The sequence below is a fragment of the Pipistrellus kuhlii genome, unplaced genomic scaffold, assembly GCF_014108245.1.
Source record: "Pipistrellus kuhlii isolate mPipKuh1 unplaced genomic scaffold, mPipKuh1.p scaffold_m20_p_1, whole genome shotgun sequence".
Classification (NCBI taxonomy): Eukaryota; Metazoa; Chordata; class Mammalia; order Chiroptera; family Vespertilionidae; genus Pipistrellus; species Pipistrellus kuhlii.
In genome coordinates, this window is record NW_023425404.1 from 21,567,833 (window position 1) to 21,589,222 (window position 21,390).

Genomic DNA, 21,390 nt, shown 5'->3' on the forward strand with positions numbered 1-21,390 from the left:
GAAGGCTGTGCTAAGGAATTCTGGTATTTAGATATTAAGCAAAAGGGACCTAATTGAAACTCTCTGATTAAAGGAGGAACAGATTCCCAGGTGGACAGAAAAGATTAGTGAGAGATGGCTGAATCAGCTCAGGGAAGAGATGTTAAGACCTGAGCTGGGACAGTGACAAGTGGATTGGAAACTGAGGGGTCAGTCAGCAGCATTGGTGAAAACACAACCAGTATAGCTAGTCGATGACCACTTGGAGATGGAAGGGGAGAGGAAACAGAATTGAGGATTCTGTGCTTCTCTCTTAGGCGCAGGAGTTAGTGGTGACGTTAATAACCAGGAAAAGGAAAAACGGAGGAGTAAGCACAGGGTTTGCTTGGCTGTACCCCAGGTACATAGGAGTCTCGAGAGGCCCAGTGGATTATAGCGAACCAGGACCAAGGCACTCTGCACCCTTCCCTTAACCAGTAGGAGCAGAATCCATTTCACTGGAGGAAGTGAATTTCCAGCAGCAGAACTGTTTGGTAATGGACCTCCACAGGAGACAGGAGCACAGCTGGACACTGATCAACATCTGCACATCAAAGGTGGCACTGTCCTAAAACACCCAGCCCCACTTGGCTAAGCACCATGCGCATCAGGTGCCAGGCCGGCTGGAAAAGCGTCCCCTGCACTGACACAATTGCCAGGGTCACCAGGAAGAGGATGAGAGAAGCAGCTGGGCCTACTGGGTGATACCTCTATGCTTTGCTTTTCTAAGGAACAACGCACTCAGAGACAAACCACGCGGCCTTAACTGTGAGGAGGGGGGTGCACAGCCAGGAGGGATGCTGGGTGCCTTCCCTGTAGGCATCAGGGGGACTGCCATGGCTTGGCCTCTGGGGGGGGTGCTGTTGGGGTGGTGGTGTCCCTCACTAGAGCATCTTCGGTAGCCACAGCTGACTGCAATTCTGCTCCCCCTCCGAGGTGGGCACTCCTGGTCCTTTCTCCTCTCCCTGCTCTGGTGGTGAGCTTGGCCCCAGGGACAAGGCTGGTCTCTGTCCAGCCCGGGATCGGGATCGCGGTTCAGCTGGAGGAGGGAGGTGATGACAGACCTGACAGAACCGGTTTCAACTGTGACCTGGGAGTCTGACCACGGCAGGTCTGACAGTGAGAGGTCACTGTAGGACACCCAGAATGAAAACAAAGCCCTGCCTTCCAGGAATGCCCGATAAGGGAGGCGAGAGCAGCAGTTTTCTTGGCACAGGCCAGTGGGAACACAGACCAGAGCTCCTCTCTGCTCAGGGCAGCCATCTCCCTGGGCGTGAGGGGCATGAAGGAAGGTGTGTTTGGTACCTGTGGGTCCATTTCAGAAAAGCAAGCCTTCTCTGCCTCTAGACCAGACCCGGCTCCAGCCTGCAAGACAGCCTCCTGCACGTAGAATCCTGCTTCCCACACAAGCTTTCCTTCCTCACTGCCCGCCCCGCACCCTCACACACAACCCGAGCAAGACTCATGTAAGTGGAATCACAGGAGCACAGGGTGGGGCTGAGGAGGACTGTGGTCATGTGCACGGGAGCGAGGTCACAGCCCGGAGCGCTGGCCGTCAGGCCTTCAGAAGTGGTGTCAGTCTCAAGGCTCAGGCTGTCTGGCTCCTCTAGGACGGAGGGCACATTACAGGCCGCCAGACAGGGTCAGAGATTATATATAGTTTGCGGCCCCAGGAGATAGCAAGGCTGTGGGGGATCTGAGCTGGCTATATCAGCACCCTGGTCTAGCCCAGCAGTCCAGGCCTGTATGGACCTGTGCCCAGAGCATTCTGACTCTCTCCCTTTGCCAAAGAAGGTTACCGAGTTCCTGAGTTTGCCTGAAGCCCTTATGCCTGCTCAGAGCTCGGGAAAGATATTCCCAGGTAATAGAAACAAGTGCTGACAGAAACCCACACGGTCTGAAAGCTGACCTGCGGTTGCTCAAGCAAGTATGTGACTAACAGCCCAGGCAAGAGGCTTGCTGGCTTATTACTCAGCTGCTGTCATGGGTAGCAGGCATTGTTCTGGGAGAGAAAACTGCTTTGCAATCAGTTTTGTTTGTTCCCCGTCACAATACCTTCTGCACAGGGAAGTCTGCACAGCCTTACTGCTCAGGAGACAGAGCCGAGCGACGCAACTCACCCTGGGCACAGGATGCCCCGGGGCAGAGGCACCGCAGCCCTGACATGTCAGTCTAATTTTAGGCATCCCCAGGACTGTGCCAGCCCCGAGGCAAATGCCATTGGTGGTTTTATACCGGGTGTGATCCAACAGGACAAACCTCTCAAATTAGGATCCCAAGGGGGTTTGATTAAGGATGTGATACAATCCCAGGCTGTCAGTTCTACACTCAGTCCTGCTATCTCACACCTCCACGCTGAGTCTGTCCTGCTGTCCCCAGACACTCAACTCTGCCCCGAGAGTGCCCCATCCATGTCTCCAGGACAGTACAACCTGCAGAGCATTCCAGAAGGCTCTGTCTGAGCGCAGTCTCCCCACTTAGCTGCGGCCAAGCCCATTCCTCCCTAGCTCCAGCTCAGCTGTGCAGTAGGCAGTGGCCAGTGAGAGAAACAGTGAGCCGCCCTGGCCAACTCAGAGCCGGTCTTATTTTTAGGGAAAGGGAGGAAATTGTAAAAACCTCACTGGGACCTTTGCTCCAAAGTATTCAACTTATAGAAAGTCATGTGCTTTGCCCCTTAGAGATGGATTCCGGAGGGAAAAGAAGAATCCTGAAACGTAAGTTCAAATTACTCGCTTTAGGGAAGCTGGGGCCAGGGAAACTGCTTCGAGAGAGGCAATGAGAGCCAGAGGACCCCAGGACTAACCCTGACCTGCATGCAGTTGGAAGAGAAGGCCATCGAGAGGATGCATCAAACAGGTCCAAAGGTTACAGAGCCAAATATAGCCATGCTCAGCTTCCGCTCTAAGGATAAATAATTATCTTCTTTTTTTTTTTTTAAGAAAAAAAAAAAAAAAGGCAAGGAAAGTCACCCTATGACTCCTGATTTTGGAATATTCAGAGGTCAGTTTTTGGCTTAGGCATTCCTCAACCTCCTATGCCAATGTCTAACTGTCAGCCAAACTTAAGAGGCCACATTACAATGATTACAAGTTCACACGGGGCAGAGGCTCAGATCCGCAGATGCCAAACGCAGTTCCGTGCTCATTCTTCATGAGCCCATTGAGCACCCGTATTTAATAGCTTCTCTGCCTTTTGTCGTGCAAGCACAGGAAGGCAGAGGAGCTATTTTATCCTCCCTGGTCGCCTGAAAGGCTCACTGTTGTTGCTGGGTAATCAGGGTTACTTAAAATGCCCAAATGGTTTCAGAGAGGATTCCAAGTGGGTGAAGACAAAGGGAATCCAGAACCTGTATTTATTTTGTTTGCACCTCAAGCTACTCTTAAGAGTCATAAAACAGAATGACACCAGTCTCACAGCTCAGATCAGTGACTTCCAGAAGAAATAAACGAAACTAAGTTGAGAGCTGGATCCTTGAATAAGAATGAATCCATGAGGCTATTCAGTAACTATTTTAAATGTATTTTTAAAACGTTTTACCATGGAAAAGCTCAAACATACACAAAAGTATAGAACTCACACAGCTTCAACAGCTATGAATGCATGCTAATCTTGTTTCAGCTATATATTTAATCTTCTCCCGAGTCATTTTTTTTCCCAGATTTTGAAGCAAATTCGAGATATAAAATCATCTCATCTGTAAATGTTTCAATATCTGAACCTAAAAGACAATAATGCTTTAATAATAGTATACAGGCAATATACTATTACAAGTATATTGTTTTTGTCTCTTTTGTCTGTGCACGTGTGTGTGTATCCAGAGGACCTGAAAAAAGTGGGCAAGAAGAATAATAGTGTCATCAGTAACTAACAGTGACTACTAACAATAACTACTAGTAACATACAGTGAATGTTACAAAGGCTAAGAGCTTTATCCATATTATTTTATCCTTAAAACAACCCCAATAGGGGAACGGCTAAATAAATTATGATAAATCTGTGATAGAATTTTATGAAAGCTGCTAAAATTTTTGGGACTAAAGTATAGGGAAATGTTTATGATATAATTTTTATCTTTTGAAAATTATTTCTTTTCTGATTGTAAAAGTTATACTTTCATTATATAAAGTTCAATCATTCCTGAAAATGTTATGGAGAAAATGATGACAAATTCATAGTCTTCTAACTTTTCTTCTTAAGGCTACACTAACATTATGATATCATTTGCTTTTACCACTTAACAAATATTTTGGGTATATTTCTACACTTTAAAGATTTGCCTCATTCTCTGTAATCCTACGTAATATTGATATAAAAGGCTAAAATGCAAATGATCAAATGGTGGAATGATGGGTCACTATGATGCACACTGACCACCAGGGGACAGACACTTAACTCTGGAGCTGCCCCCTGGTGGTCAGTGTGCTCCCACAGAGGGAGCGCCACTCAGCCAGAAGCCAGGCTCATGGCTGACGAGCATAGCAGCAGTGGTGGGAGCCTATCCCGCCTCTGTGGCAATGCTAAGAATGTCCAACTGATGGTTTAGGCTCACTAAGCCATCAGTCGGACATCCCCCCAGGGCTCCCAGACTGCGAGAGGATGGAGGCCAGGCTGAGGAACTCCCCTCCCCATCGAAATTCATGCACCAGGCCCCTAGTGATTATATAAAATTCCATTATAAAGAAGTACTGTAGCTGAAACCGATGGATAAGCGTCGGCCTGCAGACTGAAGGGTCCCAGGTTCGATTCTGGTCAAGGGCATGTACCTTGGTTACGGGCACATCCCCAGTGGGGGGCATGCAGGAGGCAGCTGATCGATGACTCTCTCTCATCGACGTTTCTGACTCTGTATCTCTCTCCCTTCCTCTCTGTGAAAAATCAATAAAATATATTAAAAAAAAAAAAGAAGTACTGTAATTTAGGTTGTTCCCATTTTTTTTTTTTTTCAACTTCAAACAATACTGAACATTGTATGAGCATTTATTTAGGATAAGTTTTTAGAAGTGGAAATGCTATGTGAAGGGTATAAATGTTTAAAATTTAAATATATGTTGAGCAACTGCCCTCTAAAAAGTTTGCACCAATTTATACTCCTACAAATAGTGTATGAGAGTGTCTATTTGGCTTCCTTATTCAGGTTAGCTGAACTCATCCTTATGTCCTTGCTAATCTGCTAGGGGAAAATACCTATTCACATGTTTTACCCATTTTCAAATTTCATTTATCTTTTTTTTTTTAATTATTTTTAAGAAGCTCATTACATACTATGTTTTTTAAATTAATATTATGGATAGTAGTAATTTGTTATATGGGTTGAGAATATTATTGCCCAGTTTGTTTTTAACTTTTGTTTATAACTTTTATAATTTAATATTTGAATTTATCAATCTTCCCTGTATAGCTTCTGGGTTTCATGACTTAGATGTAGGCCGATACAATTCTAAGTGTAAAAGCAGGATATGAAATTGTATTTTCAATATTCTCTTAATTATGTTACAACTGGGGAAAAGAGGAGGGAAAAAGAAGAGATAAAAAATAAAGGAAAAATGTTGAAAGCCTATTTCTAAGTGATATGTTTATGAATAATTTTTCCTTTATTGTATTTTCTAATTTTTATAGGAATTACCGTATTTTTCGGACCATAAGACGCTCCGGACCATAAGACGCACCAGTTTTTAGAAAAGGGAAATGAAGAAAAAAAGATTCTGAAACAAATAGTGTCCTAAAATATTTTATGTGCATTAAAACCCAACATCACAGTCATAAACACATGTAATCAACCCTGTAAAGTAAACAGCAGCATTTAGAACCATTTTAGAGCCGGGCGAGCACACAGAGACCACACAGAGCCGGGCAAGTAAAAAAACTTTTTTTTTTAAAGTATATGTGTAGGCTATATTTGGACCATAAGACGCAGGGACTTTTCCCCCCCACTTCTGGGGGGGAAAAAAGTGCGTCTTATGGTCCGAAAAATACGGTATGTAATACTTTGATACCAGAAAAAAGTCATTAAAATATACATTTTTAGTTTTAAGTCTTTTCTTTGGTTTCTGTACCATTTAAGGCCATAATTCCTAAGGAAGATGTTTAGGGAAAATGACTCACTAGTGGAAATGGAAAGGATTTGTTTTGGAACCCACTCTGCAAGGCCATGTTGATAAAAATCATTCTTAGGTAATGCTTAGGAAACATGAACATTTATGGACTCAGAATTCTGAACCTTTGTCACAAGCTCATTTTTTACCATATACATAGTTGTTAGTGGATGGCTCTAATTTTTTCAGCAGTCCCATGATGTGTCCCTGTAGTTATAAGCAAGGCAAAGGAAACAAAATGAAAAGAAAACCTATTGAGTAGGAGAAGATATTTACCAATGATACATCTGATAAGGGGTTAATATAAAAAATTTATAAAGAATTCAGACAACTCTACACCAGAAGAATAATTTAATTGAAAAATGGGCAAAGGATCTGAAAAGACACTTCTCCAAAGAAGACATTCAGATGGTCAATAAACATATGAAAAGTTGCTCAATTATCACTAGTCATCAGAGAAATGCAATTCAAAAACAATACAATGAGATATTGCCTCACACCTGTCAGAATGGCTATCATCAATAAATCAATAAACAACAAGTGTTGGTGAAGATGTGCAGAAAAAGAACTCTCAAACACTATTGTTGGGAAGGCAGTTTGGTGCAGACAGTATGGAAAATAGTATAGAGGGTCCTCAAAAAGTTAAAAATGGAACTTCCTTATAACCTAGTGATTCCACTTCTGGGAACATATCCAAAGAAACCTGAAACACTAATTCAAATTCAAAAGAATATATGCATCCCTATGTTCCTTGCAACATTATTTACAATAGCCAAGATATGAAAGCAACTCAAGTGCTTATCAATAGATGACTGGATAAAAAAAAAGCTATGGCAGATTTATACAATGAAATATTAATTGGCCATAAAAAGGATGAAATCTTACCATTTGTGACAGCATTGATAAACCTAGAGAGTATTATGCTCAGTGAAGTAAGTCATACAGAGAGAAACAAATATAATTTAATTTCACTTAGATGTGGAATCTAAAGAACAACAACAAAAAAATAGAAACATACTCATAGATACAAAGAGTAGACAGTTTACAGAGTGGAGGAGAGTTAGGGGACTGGGTGAAAAAAAGTAAAGATGTAAAATACAACATAGTCAATAATACCATAATAACTATGTATGGCCAGGTGGGTACTTGAAACATTGGGGGGACCATTCTATAAAGTACATGATTTTCTAACCACTATGCTGTACATCTGAAATTAATACAGAATACTATTGAATGTAGGCTGTAACAAAAAACAAAAAAAAGAGCTTGATGTCCCTGCTGAAAGAAGCAACATTCCTAATTACTGAGGTTCCCACACCATTTCTCTTCATAAAGTGACCTTTGATCTGATTTGCTAGGCTGAGCTATTGAAACATCTGCTTAAGAACTAGTGTATGAAACATGAATATTTATCATTTTGAAGTTGCATACAAAATAACTCATTTGCTAATGAATAAAGAAATAAAATAATTTCCAATCCAGAAAGTGTTACCAAGGCTCCTCTGAGGCTCTTTTCCCCCTGCCCTTTCATATTTCTTCCCAACAGCTACTTGAGATGGAAAATGATCATAAAAATGACTCTATGCAAGTCTGGCTATGTACTCTATTAAAAACAGGGCCAGGGACTCACAAACTAGTTCCCTCTGGCCAGGTGTTGGTCTCTCTCCAGTCTTGGTGTTTGATGCACTAGGTGTGCAAGTAGCATGTTTTCTCCTTCACTGCTGTGTACACACAGGACCAACCTTACGTGAGCAAAGGGACTGAGAGATTTCCTCTCGCCTTGTCTTACGGTAGGAAAAAATGGTCCAAAGAAAACATTCATTGACTCTCTGGACAGATGCAGGGTGTAATGAATATGATTAATGAGCACAGTGTGCGGATCATACATCTCCTTTGGACCATCAAATGAATGAGCCATCAAGCTAACAGTCGAGCTTCTATATATATTTTTTCATTTCACTCCCCGCAACTCCCACAGGAGAACTGAAATTCCCTAGCTGAAGTGGCACAAATTTATTAAGCAGCTCCGTACAGTACTTTTATTTTACGGTTGCCAAGAAAATCTCTCTCGCTGACTCTCCTTGCCAAAATGCTTCCTACGTGATACCTGGCAGCTTTGGGCGTGCATCTGCAACTCAGCAAGAGAAAGCAGGAGGCAGGATGGAGGGATTCAGACAAAAACACAGGGAGATGACAGACCGTGGCAGGTAGGGGCCTCCGGACCATTGGGCCCAGCTGCAACAACACAGAAAGGATGCTGAGGCCAATAAGGCATTCAACTTGATAGTCCGGGGTGGGGGAGTGGGAAAGATAAGGTGGCTAAAAAGCCAAATCTTGCTTAAATCCTCAGCTCCACCAGTGCAGAGAGCCAAGTGCAGCTGACCCATGGACAGCCACCTGCGGGGCCAGCTTTGCTTCTTGGCTACAGAAATCCAACAAGGCAATGGAGGTCCTCCTCTAGCAAGACCGCAAATAGGATTATGGAGTCATGGGGATTCTAAGAACCTGCAAGCTAGGGACAGGATAGGTATGGAGGAGGTCCCTCCTAGCTAGATGCCTGCAGGGTATTTGCATGAAGAGGAAGGAAGGAAAGATATTCAAGGAGGAAGACTCAGAACATAGCTCCCTCTTAATCAATCAATGAATGACAACTGGGGCAGCTGTGGGGTGGGGAATAGATAAAGGCAGATGGATCCTATTAGGATGATGTTAGACATACTGCACGAATACCAATACCAACAGACAGATTCTTTGAGTGAAACTATGTTAAATGTTAGAGGGCACATAGGGGGTCAATACTAGCCATAGTTGTCACCGTTATTATTGTAAGTAAATGAATGGGGCAGCTCCTGTTCACAGAAGATATGCTAGAAAATTGAGAGATCGGTACAAAAACAGACCAACAAGTGAAGGGACAATGAGACATCCTACTCTGTCTAGCCATGGCTGGTTCCCTCTCTGGAAACCCAGGGATATTCTGACTAGGAGCACTAGACACTGTCAGCACTTAGGCTGGTTCCCTGAAAACATGCCACTGAGAGGAAATAGTCATGTCCTTGCTGTGCCAGGGTTAGAGCTTCTCTTTGGCTGGGAGAAAACAAATGTTGTTGCAGCCATTAGCTGTGCAAGCATGCGGTCTTACATAACATGTGAAAGGGGATGTGGGCACTGCTTGGAAGAGGCGATGAGGAATGCCTTATCACAGGAAGGAGTAGAATTTATAGCATCAACTTCAGGAAGAGATAGGCAGGCTGCTTTTGGCAAATGGCTATACAAAAACGTCTGCATTAGTAACATCTTATGCAATATTGGAGGGGAAAGGAGAGGAGAGGGAGGATTCTGGCTTGAACCAGAATTTTTGGCCATATCAGCAGGTCTCAGCTGGTTACAGGCTATCACCACCAGAGATTAAAGCAGGACCATGTAAACAGAAGTCTGGAAAGTGCAAGAGGATACTTGTAGTCAGAAGCACTCCAAGGCCCTTGGAATTACACACCTCACATTTTAGTTCTGGATTATCGTGGGTATTGCTGTGTTCCCTAATTGCATTTAGATGAAAAATGCTTGCTTTCCCCAAATAGATTACACATTCCAAGAGAGGCCTAGTGTATTATGTAGTCATTTCCAGACTACTGATCAAGGCTGGACACATGACAGCCACAAACATCTGAGTCCCTTTCCATGGAACTTAACTGATTTCCTCCCAATGCAGAGCACTTATCCTAGCAAAATGTGCAAATGACATAAAATTTTTTCCTAAGAAATTCCCTTTGTGAGAACTCACTGTCACTTCCTGAGTACCCACCATTCTGTCCCTAGCACTGGGTTTTACAACCAAAGAGCACAGATTTTCTGACAGCCATTTCGTTGTTCATTTTTAAAATATTTAAGTATTTGTTTTTTAAAAAATATGTTATTGAATTTTAGAGAGAGAGAGAGGAAATAAGAAGGGTAGAGTGATAGAAACATGGATTAGAGAAATATCATTGACTGGCTACCTCCATGAACATGGGGATCAAGCCTGCAAACCAGGCCCAGACCAGGAATTGAACTGGTGACCTCTTGGTTCATGGGTCAATGTTCAACCACTGAGCCTCAACCACCAAACCATACTTGTGGGGCACTAAAATATTTAACTATTAGGATGTGGAGATATTATCTAAAGACTTTCCAACTTTATGTAGTAGTACTCCTCTTAATAAAGGCAATCTATTAAACAAGTAAGTCATTATAACTTCCTAAAACCTTTAAAAGTCAATAGAATTCACAAATTAGGGATGAGGAGATTATTTTTTTTTAGCTTATGTGTCTTATTTTTAGTTTAGAAAGTATCAGCAAACTTGAAAGCAAAAGTAGCTGACGAATGAGCACATTTTTTGAGAAGAGATTGATATTCTTTTTGCATTAAATGCTATAGAAGTCTTATTACTTCCTCATTAACAAAAAACTGAAAGAACGCATGGCCAAGTGCTTAAGATTTTTAGAAGAATCAGCCTGGTCGGCATGGCTCTGTGGTTGAGCATTGACCTATGAACCAGGAGGTCATGTTTTGATTCCCATTCAGGGTACATGCCTGGGTTGTGGGCTCAATCCCCAGTGTGGAGTGTGCAGAAAGCAGCTGATCAATAATTTTCTCTCATCATTGATGTTTCTCTCTCTCTCCCTCTCTGAAATCAATAAAACATACATTTAGGAAACAAAAGCTGATAGAGAATATACAAACTTTGTAATTCTAAATACTAAGTATTGTAAGCTTTTGAGTTTGGGGTAGGTAGGTCTAACATATGAAGTGACGTTTCTAATTATAAACTGCTCTATGGGAAATGTGGGAAGGAGCCAAAGAGGGTTGGTCATTCAGGGCCATGACCTTACACCAGCATTGAGTGAAATGTCTCCAGAACTGGTTATTCTCCATCAGCTACAACATCATTGTCTCCTTCCTTTATTTTTGCCAAGATCAAGTTCTGAAGCAATAAGATAGAGGAATTAAAATCTATCCGTTGCAGTCCGTCCAGTTCCATCTTGGTCTGTCAAGGGCCTGGCAGGCTCACCACAGTGACTTGTTCTTTTAGACTGAATAAGCTGAAGGGGGAGGGAGCAGCCCCTGGACCCTATTGCTGTCTAACACCCTGGTGGCTAGAGACATTTATTTCCATTCTGGGGAGCTGAAATTCTCCAGAAATAAAACAGAATTCCTGAGAAGTCGCTTGGTGCCTGTACCCCACAATGCATCCAAATAAAGCTCAACCAGAACAGCCGGTCCTCGCATCTACCCCCTCCTGCCTAACTATCTAGGGCACAGACCCAAGAGTGGATATCAGTCTGAAACACTCAGGGATGTGATAAAATCCAGATCCTGCGAGGCCACTTTGGGGAGATGTTGTTTCTAATTTTTTACCGTTATGAACACCACCATGATAAATGAAGTTATTTTTTCCTACATGGCCAAACCTATTAATATGGTTTGTTTGTTTTTTATCACAAAGAAGCAGTCGAGTCCAGGTCCATGCTTACATCTGAGCGTTTCTATCTCTGCCACTGCCCGGATGTTCACCTTCCTTTATCACACGAGTATTCAAAGGAAGGGCCCACAGGGAGTGTCATTTGCAAAATCTTGGCTTGGGTTGCTGTTCCTTTAGGATTCGTATTTTTCCAGATAAAATGTAATCTCCATGAAGAGAGGAGCTTCACTGTTTTCATTTTTAAAAAAAATATATTTTATTGATTTTTTTACAGAGAGGAAGGGAGAGAGATAGAGAGTTAGAAACATCGATGAGAGAGAGTCATCGATCAGCTGCCTCTTGCACACCCCCTACTGGGGATATGTCCGCAACCAAGGTACATGCCCTTGACCAGAATCGAACCCAGGACCTTTCAGTCCCCAAGCCGATGCTCTATCCATGGAGCCAAACCGGTTTCGGCCGCTGTTTTCATTTTTATCTCTTAATATTTTTACTTCCCTTTGGTGTCTAACACAGTGCTTTGCACATAGTAGGCCTTAATAAATGGCTGTTAATCTGAGAGCCCCCTCTCTGCCATCTGGCATTGGTTTGGTTCTGAGACCCCAGTGAGGCTAGATTAGGGAAGACATGGGGGAGCCGAAGGAAGTGGGGGGATTCTGGTTTGTTCTGGGACCCTGGCACCCCGCTGGGATCTCTGGAGCCAACACGAAGCTGGTGTTGTCTGCTGGGGTCTTGTCTTGGGGATGATCAAGGCAGCACCCCAGGACACTGGCTCTGAACACACTCTCAGGTCCATGCCACTCCAGCCATTAATCCTTCAACACCAATCTAGAACCAAACCGATTCTGAGAGATACCAGAAAGGAAAATTTGCCCTGCTTGCGGACTGCCTGTTCATGTAGGGCTTGGGGTGAGAGCAACCTTTGTTCCCTTAAAAGAAGAATATGAAAAATTCTGTTGACTGCCCAAACAGGATTTACATGAATTTAACTGGCCGCTACAGGGCACAGTGAACCTTGGAGTGGCTTCTGTTGTTAAGACAGTGACTGTGAGCAGAGAGCACAGGGGTCAGACAGGCTGGCTGAGAGCAGCTGGGCAGTGGGGGTTGCGAACTACAGTGTGCAGGCTGGAATCTCAGTGCATCCAGCACCTTCTGATGGATACACAGCTTTCCCTCTCTTTGGAGGCAGCATTGGGGGGTGGGGGGGGGGGGGTGGTCAGGTGGATTCTGTCTGGTGCACCGTCTGGTCAGTTAGTCAAGAATGCTTGTGTGGAGCCAGAAAGCAGAGCTTCTAGTCTCAGTTCTGCTGCCTCACTGGGCCTGTTTCCTCCTCTTAAAAGGATGGGGCTGGATGATATCCCTTCCACACCCAGTCACTCACTAGGACCTCACACTGCTTCTCCTGGTTGCATTAAGAATCAGACACCTTCTTCCCACCACCATGCCCTGGCCTCCTCTCAGCCCCACCAAGTCCCAGCCGAATCATTGCATTCCCTGAGTCGTCTCTGTCTTTTTACTCTCCATGCGGGACCAGTTGTCTTTCTGACATTTGATTCTTGAATGTTTGAACCTTGATGAGGCCCCCTTCCAGCTTTAGCACCTGTGATACCCCACAGGGCGCTCTCTGGCTTCCCCTCCAGCCGTATTGCCTCCCGCACTGTTCTCTGCCCGCTTCAGGTTCCCGAAGGAGCACCGTGCCCTCTCCGCCCTCATGTATGCCCTCCTGTGCCTAAAGCAGTGCTGCTCAGAGTGTTCTCTTCAGACTGGTCCCTGCCTGCAAGGAAGTGGAGAATGAATGAATGGAGCAAGTAGCAATAAAGTAGAAACATTGAGAGTAAGCATTTAAAAACTTTTATAACCACCTGACAGTAATTTTATGTCTGTTGAATCTAATAAAAATGTGGGCTTTTATGTCTTTTAAATTTTTGATTGTTCTAGTAACTTACTTTTATTGTATCTTATAAAGGTCTTGGTCCTAATGGATTGAAAAAGGAAAAACCTGGTGGTTTACCACCACATATAGTTTGAGGAGCTCTGGCCAGCACCTTCTTTTCCTTCCTGTCTCCTGGGCTGCCAATTTCAATCTCGCCAAAGTCTCTGTCTCGGAAACCTTCTGTTCCCTTCCTAGGCCAAGCCTGGCAGCACTCCTCCATGCCCTGCTGGTGCTCGGTGCGTACTTCTAAGTATAGCGTTCACTGCACTAACCGTGATTGTTGGTTTCCCCGCAGGCCTGTCCCAGGCTCCTGTCAGCTCTCAAACCTCAGAACAAGGTGCCTGGCATAGGTCTGAGTGGGCAATCAAGCCCTGAGTGGAGTGAACAATCCCCCTCGGTTTCTTACCCTGAACTTCAGCTGCGTTCCCTTGAGTGCCAAGTTCTTCTGGCCTCTCTCTCCAACACTACTTGGTGTTCTGTACATGACAGATACCGAGAAAAGGAGGAAGCAATGGTAAGCACTGCCTTCTGTATCTGGGGGGTGAATTCTTTAGGCCACCTATCCAGCCACCTTGTTCCTTCTCCAGCCCTTAATCAGGCCCTAGAGCTAATCGACAAGAAAGCTGAGCTCCTAGGTGCAACAACCAGTGACCAAGGCGTGTGCCTGGTGATTAAGCATCCTTACAAGAGTGTGGCGCTATAACCAGACAAGACAAATCACCCCCGTGCGTCTTGCATACAATGGAAAGGTCAGTCCAGGAAGTAAAGACAGGCGATGGCTGGAGTCCTTGATCGAGCTGAAAAGCTCATTTGATTAAAAAGAAAAAAAGCCCTTTAACGGAAACAGCCCCAGCCAGAAGAGATGGAATATTACATAAGAAATAACTTAAAAGCCCAGAAAATCCTTGAAGCCCAAACGAAAGCACACAGTTCCCATCATGAGGAACTAATTTCTGTTTGAAAGTTGATGAAGCAAACTTTTCCCTGGGAAATGGTCAGTCCCCGGCGTCTTGTGGAGAAGGCAGTTCGGGAGCATATTTCCTGCATCTCAGCCTCTTGGGTTCCAACCTTACAGATTTCCCTCCTGAAGTCATGGAAAATCCTCTCTGCTTCAGAGTCCTTCCTTAAAGAGGGGTGACGTCATCACGGGGTGCGGAGCATGAAGTCACCTCGGTGCTGTCTGAGGCCATGGCCCCCTGAGCCAGGGAGCCTCGGCTGACTTGCAGTTAGGAAAAAGCAAGCACGCCCAAGGCCGGACAAGTGATTTTCCCCCGTTGGAAAAAGAGACTGCCTTCCTTATTCAAATTACCAGTAAGTAGCAGTCAGTCAGCTGAGGAAAAAGTCACCAAAATGTAAGGTCTAACGTAAGTGAATGACTCTGAAAACAGAACACTTTGAGTGATCTAGGCAAGGTACAAGCCACCGGGTTCCACCCACTGAGATAATCCCTGTGTTCCCATAGAGCTTTATGGTTGTTCCAATTATTTCATCTGCCTATCAAGAGCCTGAATCCCTTAAACAAAAGCGTGGACTGGAGTTTTTTATCTGAGTTATGTGCCGGATTCCTGGGCAGGAGGGTGGTGCTCTCGCCTCCTGTAAATTTCCACTGATGCAAACGAGGTCACAAGTGCCAGGAGGCATCAGTGTCAGGTCTGCGTGGGCAGAGAATCACAGGCCAAGGCAGGGCACATGCTTCCTCTTCTGCAAGAAACATTTATACCATCCTGTTGGCACATGTGTGTGTGTGTGTGGAGGGAGGGAAGCTGTGAGCTTTGTAGTCTATGCCACACAGTAGCCGGGACAGCCTCTGAGCCACTGTGCTGGAGATGCCTCCACTTTCCCGTGCACCTCAGGTGGCAAGAGGCTCCCTCTGCCCTGCCAGGTCCTCAGAGATCAGCACTCAGCACCATCCCAGAGGTTCTGCCTGTGCTGGGTTGGGGATTGTCCCAGCTAATTCCGACTCCTGGCCAGCCGGAGCCGAATGTGACAGGAGCAAGTGGCCAGAGGGAGCACCCTTCCCTATGGACAGCGAACGTGACCTGCCGTCCTGGGCACCCACAGGGCGGGCTCTGGAGCGGGCATTCCGGAGGAGGCAGCTCTCCGCCCTGGATGCAGCTCACCTGCCCAGCACTGGCTCTGAGGAACAGGCTTCATCATTCTACGTCCTGTCCTAGCAGACACTTAACTGTACCAACTGCTGAGACCAAGAAAAAACCCATAGAAATGCGAAGAGGGAGGACTGATGGATATTATTAGCAGCTGCTCTGACTCATTAAATCAAAGTGAAGATGACAGTTCACCGAGTGGTGACTCTGTTTTTAGGTAAATTCCAAGGCAACGAGGCACAACCCTACTTAGTCTCTAACCACTGCTAAGTGCCTCCTTTGCGGGCTCCGCCCCCTCCACCCTGCCTCAAGGGGGAGGCGGCTCCAAGGTGCTGCTCCTGGCCCCTGCCTAGGTTTATTTCCAGCTCCACTGCTAGACCCTATGGCACCTCTGTGCGTGTTGGGAAAAGGCACCCCTTTCTGAAGACATGTTATTACCACCCCCTAGAGATTCCCAGTCTTCATACAAGTCTTCAGTGGCTCCGATGGAGCCGCCCTCCCTGGAGTCACTCAGTGCACTGGCTACCCAGCTGCCAGCAGCTCTGCGTGTGTTCTCTGCCTGAGCAGTTAAATGCCAAGGGTTCAAATATCACCCTGGACCCGTGGTCGGCAAACCGCATGCGGCTCTTTGGCCCCTTGAGTGTGGCTCTTCCACAAAATACCACGGCCTGGGAGAGTCTATTTTGAAGAAGTGGCATTAGAAAAAGTTTAAGTTTTAAAAATATGGCTCTCAAAAATTGTTTTCAATTATTGTCCTGTTGATATTTGGCTCTGTTGACTAATGAGTTTGCTGACCATGGCCCTAGACAGATGGCACCCAAATCCAAACCTGCACCCTGACACCCCTCTCCAGAGACCCAGACCTGCATGAGAAGTTAGAAATGAAATGCTCTGGGGGCACAGTGACTAGGGGTGTTTCAAGCCTTCAAACACAATAGGATGGAAACTGGACTGTGTCCAGCCATTGTCTTCCCTCAGGTCAAAGCTTCAGCATTCTCCAGTGGAAATCTTGGAGTCCCGTCTCATGCCTGCGCCTTGGTCCTCACATCCACTGCACAGTCCTCTCAGCTTTCACCCCCATTCCTCTTCTCCTCAGTCTTTCCACTGCCACTGGCTCTCTTCAAACGGTGGCTCTATTTTGCTTGGTTTACGTTAAGGCCTCCCGCCCCAACTCCAGTCTTCTGGGCTCCTGGGCGCTCTGTTTAACACATTACATTCATTTCCCCTTAGTCTCTTTCTCAAAAACCTGTGATGGCTTCTATGGACAGGCAAATAAAGCCCAATTTCCTAGCCAGGCATTCAAAGCCATCCAGTCTCACTTCACCTTATTGTAACTGCTGCTCCCTCCTCCCCCGAGTCACACCGAGTTCTCGGGATTCCTGAGTATGGGGCATCATCTCACCTCCATGCCCCTATCCCTGCTATTCAATCTATCTACCTGGCATGTATTCTCCTGTATTGCTATTAACTGACAACTTATGGCTCAAATGCCACCTCTTTTCCATCAGAATTAAGAGCTCCCTATGCCCTCATTGCAGTTTATATTTGACTTTGGGCACATATGGTACTATGTTTTTTTGTGTGTGTGTATGTTTTGGTATTAATCCTCACCTCAGGGTATTTTCCCTGATTTCTAGTGAGAGTGGAAGTGGGGAGAGACACAGAGAAATAGGATGTGAGAAAGACATGTCGATTGGTTGCCTCCCTACCAGGGCCTGGATTGAGCCTGCAACCAGGGTTCGTGACCTTGACAGGAATTGAACCCGAGACCCTTCAGTCAGACGGCGACACTTTACCTACTGAGCCCAACTGGCTAGGGCTGGCACCATGTTTTAAATTGTCAATTTGTGGATGTGTTTGGAGCCCCCAACAGACTAAATCACTGAGAACAAGGATCCTGTTTTATTTATCTTTTGGGCTTCAGAGCCAAATCCAGCACAGAGTGGATGCGGGGACTTGTTGAATGGTGGAGAAGTCCCCTTCATGGTCAAAGCGAGCCCATGGATGACTTAACTGTAACGATGGTCTACCCTGAGCCTGCGTGCTTCATAGCACCGGCCGCACAGGGCAAATGAGTGCATTGCAGCATGTCAGGCGGGGGGTGAAGGGCACTTTCCAAACCAAAAAGCCCATTTAAAACAAAAACACATTCATGCCATAACTCACAACTCGCATCAGATGCAATTCCTGGAAACCGCGACTCCGGCAGGAGGCTTGGCAGGATTCAGGGCCTCTTCCCGGAGTCTCCTTCTGTCCCCGCCCAGCTCTCCAGAGCCTGGGCCAGCCCAGCTGCACCACCCGTGCTAATGATGCAAGAACGTTACTCGGGATAATATGCACCTTGGGAAGGCGAGAACCCGGATAGGAATGAAGCGACACGATGAGATGCTAACGAGCAATGAGCTCCTCGGTAGCGCCGTCTTGAGACTATAGGCTCTGAGTGGGTGAAACCACGTCCTCAGCTCTACTCCTCAAGAACACGAACAGAGAGGAGAAATCCAGCAACGCGAGTCCATTCACAATACTGGGCCTCGTCTGAAACACAGCTCAACCACCTGACCCGCTCTTTCCTCTTGCTTTCATGCAATACTGGGATATCCACACCCACACTTCTCTGAGACCCGATTCCCCAGTTTCTGGGAAGAAATGACCAGAAGACCAAGTCTTCCAGGATGAGACTGGGAGGGTGTGCACACACCGCCGCCCTTACACCGCCTCCTGCAGCAGCCCGGGGTGGGGGTAGGAGGGAGGGGGGCAGAGCTCTCACATCCAGCTGATGCAACAGTTCCCCGACCATCGAGGCTTCTGTTTCCCTTTCTTTGTCCCTTGGGTGACCTTACTATCATGTACCCAGCTACCCTCTCTCCTCGTGTCTTGATGGAAAGAAGTCCTCTCTTGCTACTTAAAGAACAGAACTCTGACCTCTGTATTGCCTTGGTTCTCAGACTGTGCCTGCGTTCTCCCTCCAAGGCTTCTCTCTAAGGTAAGTTCCTTAAAACTGTGACACCCCCCCTCCCCCCTGCAAACTTGCCAGCTGCCAGAATGCTCGCTTTCATCACATCAGAGCTCATCAACATTTTGAGATATGCTCCTTGGAATCAAAGGAATAATGTAGTTATTAGTACGCCTTCCCTTTGTCAGTGGCTGTGAAAGGCTGGGACTAAAGGGATCAGGAAAATGTAAGGCTTAGGCATATAGACTTGCCTTCAAAGGAAAGCGAGCCTACATGATTCCACCTGCAGATACCCATGTCTTAAAAGCCATTTTGCGGAAGGCCACTGCCTGCGGGAACTCTCCTACTATTAGGACCAAATTACTTCCCTACACGTCTGCTCAGGGAGAGTTGCTGCGTGGCCAAAGGGACGATGAGGCGGTCAAGATCCCCTTTCTAGGGTTTTCCCCTCTCTCTCTCAGCCTGAGACCAGGGAGCCACTGGGCAGCTGACTGGTGGCCCTGCCCATCCTTCCTCAAGGTCTCGGGTAAGGACATCATCTGCTTCTCTAGAGACTCACCCTTGGCACTGACGATAAGCCTTTTGGGAGGGAGGGAGGAGCAGGCATCGGCTAAAGAACAAAGGAAGAGGAACTCTGCAGAGAGACCTCCCCCAAAACCCCAGGAGCGTGGAACTTGGCTTAGGAGGGTCAGTGCTTCAAGCTCTGCTGGAAGCACCCTGGGTCCCTGGGCTGGCCTGGTCCAGAACAGCGCTTACCCCACCCCCTGCCGCCGGGCTGGGACTCTGCCAGGGCCTGCTGACTGGAGGCCGGAGGCCACGGTGTGGTGAGATTCCTCCCGCTGACTCACAGGAGCACGCAGCACAGGGCAGACAGTCCCGGCTGGAAGACTCAACTCTGACATTTCTCCCAGCACTCACTCAGACGTTCCAGAGGGTTTCCTTGAGCCCCTCTGGCACAGGGATGGCTCAGTATTTCTGTCGCCCCAACGGCACAGGGATGGCTCAGTATCTCCAAAGTGAGGAGGAAAAGCTCATCGTGGTTATACAATTCCAACACTGCGCTCCTTTTCTCCGAGAGACCCACCAGGGGACCACTGAAATGGAAGACTGGCCAGGCCCGGTGGGCATCGATTTGGAGCTAAAAGACACCCAGAGGCCTTGGAGGACATGAATGAGTGCTCAGGGCCCAATGGAGTGGGGCACTCCTGCTGGTCTGGCCTTGGGCTCCTGGTCTTTCTTTTGTAAACTGACCTTTAGCTGTAGAGACATATGAGTTCTGTTTGAGTAGAACTGTGTCTTCATTGGTCCCCCATTCTGAAGGAATTTAAGTTTGAGACCCCAGGTGCAATACTTTAGATTTTCAACAATGAAAGAAGTAGCTTTCATGCTCGCTCTCCCTCCCTCGTTCCCTTCCTCCCTTCCTCATCTTCCTTTTCTTTAGAACTGTGGAGTAAAGCTAGAAGTAAAAACCACACACTCACACACACACTCTCCTTATTTATGTCCCTCCATGTAATTTTCACAACTGGTAACTACTCCTATTTCTTTATAAGTTACACTCATTATAAGCTCCCCTGTAGGCCTCACTATGAGATCCTCAGGCACAAAGTAGGTCTCAGCGAATGTTTGTAGCATGAGTAAATGAATGACTAAGTGGACGCATGGCTACCTAGATGCATGTGACATCTTTAGATCTCATGTAAGTACATTCCGGTGTCATGCAAAGGGGACTCAAGGAAAGGCAATTTCCCCCAGCCTGACTGAAACGAAGACAGTGACTAATGCTGAAGAAAACCATTAAAAATGGTAAGGAACTAAATTCCTAAGCCATGGACTAAGGGAGAAAGCCCATGAAAGGAAAATGCTTGGAGACTTTCCCTGTTACTGCCGGGGACCCTCTCAATGAGAAGAAATGCCTTTTTCCTTGGGTTGTGCCAGCTCACAGGGAAAGAAGAAATTGTAGCATGTGGCCACCTCTCCGCAGGGCGGCTGCGCAATGGGCCGTCCAAAGTGGGGCTCTGCGCGGGGAGGGGATGGTAGGCAGGGGGGTCAGGAGCAACCGGGACTGCCCTGCGGACATTGCGCCTCTGAGCCTCCCTGGACTCGGCACACTTTCGAGTTTCCTCTTTGGCTGAAAGTGCGTGTTCTTTATGGACTCCTCATCTGGGACTCTCTGATGGGTTTTTACCTAGAGAATTCATACTTAGAAAGTACAGTATCTTGCCGAAACCGGTTTGGCTCAGTGGTAGAGCATCAGTCTGCGGACTGAAAGGTCCCGGGTTCGATTCCGGTCAGGGGCATGCACATTGGTTGCGGGCACATCCCCAGTAGGGGGCGTGCAGGAGGCAGCTGGTTGATGTTTCTCTCATCAACATTTCTAGCTCTCTATCTCTCTCCCTTCCTCTCTGTAAAAAATCAATAAAAAATATATATATATTTTTTTAAAAAGAAAGTACAATCTTGAGCTCCTCTGCTAAGCTGCTGGTTCTAGAGTTAACCGTTTACCCACACATGTGACTCAGGCCAGACTCCCTGGGTCCTGTCTCAAGTGAGACGCTGTGGAAGTGCTTTGCAAGGGGAGCCTCCAGTGTCCCGCTGTCTCTTGGTGAAAACAGAGGGTAAAACTGCCCTTGCCCTGCAGCCCAGCCAGCGTGGCTCAGGGGTTGAGTGATGACCTATGAACCAGGAGGTCATGGTTTGATTTCCGGTCATGGGTTCCACCCTCAATGTGAGTCATGCAGGAGGCGGCCGATTCTCTCTCATCACTGATGTTTTTCTCTCTCTTTCCCTGCCTCTCTGAAACCAATAAAAAAATATATATATATAT

The 21,390-nt window shown here is 46.3% G+C and overlaps 1 protein-coding gene across 3 annotated transcripts in view; it reads right to left on the reverse strand.

The window, feature by feature from the left end:
- Positions 1-21,390, reverse strand: part of PRKCH (protein kinase C eta) — a 245,639-nt gene that overhangs the window by 42,508 nt on the left and 181,741 nt on the right. The gene's annotated exons all lie outside the window — the stretch shown is intronic.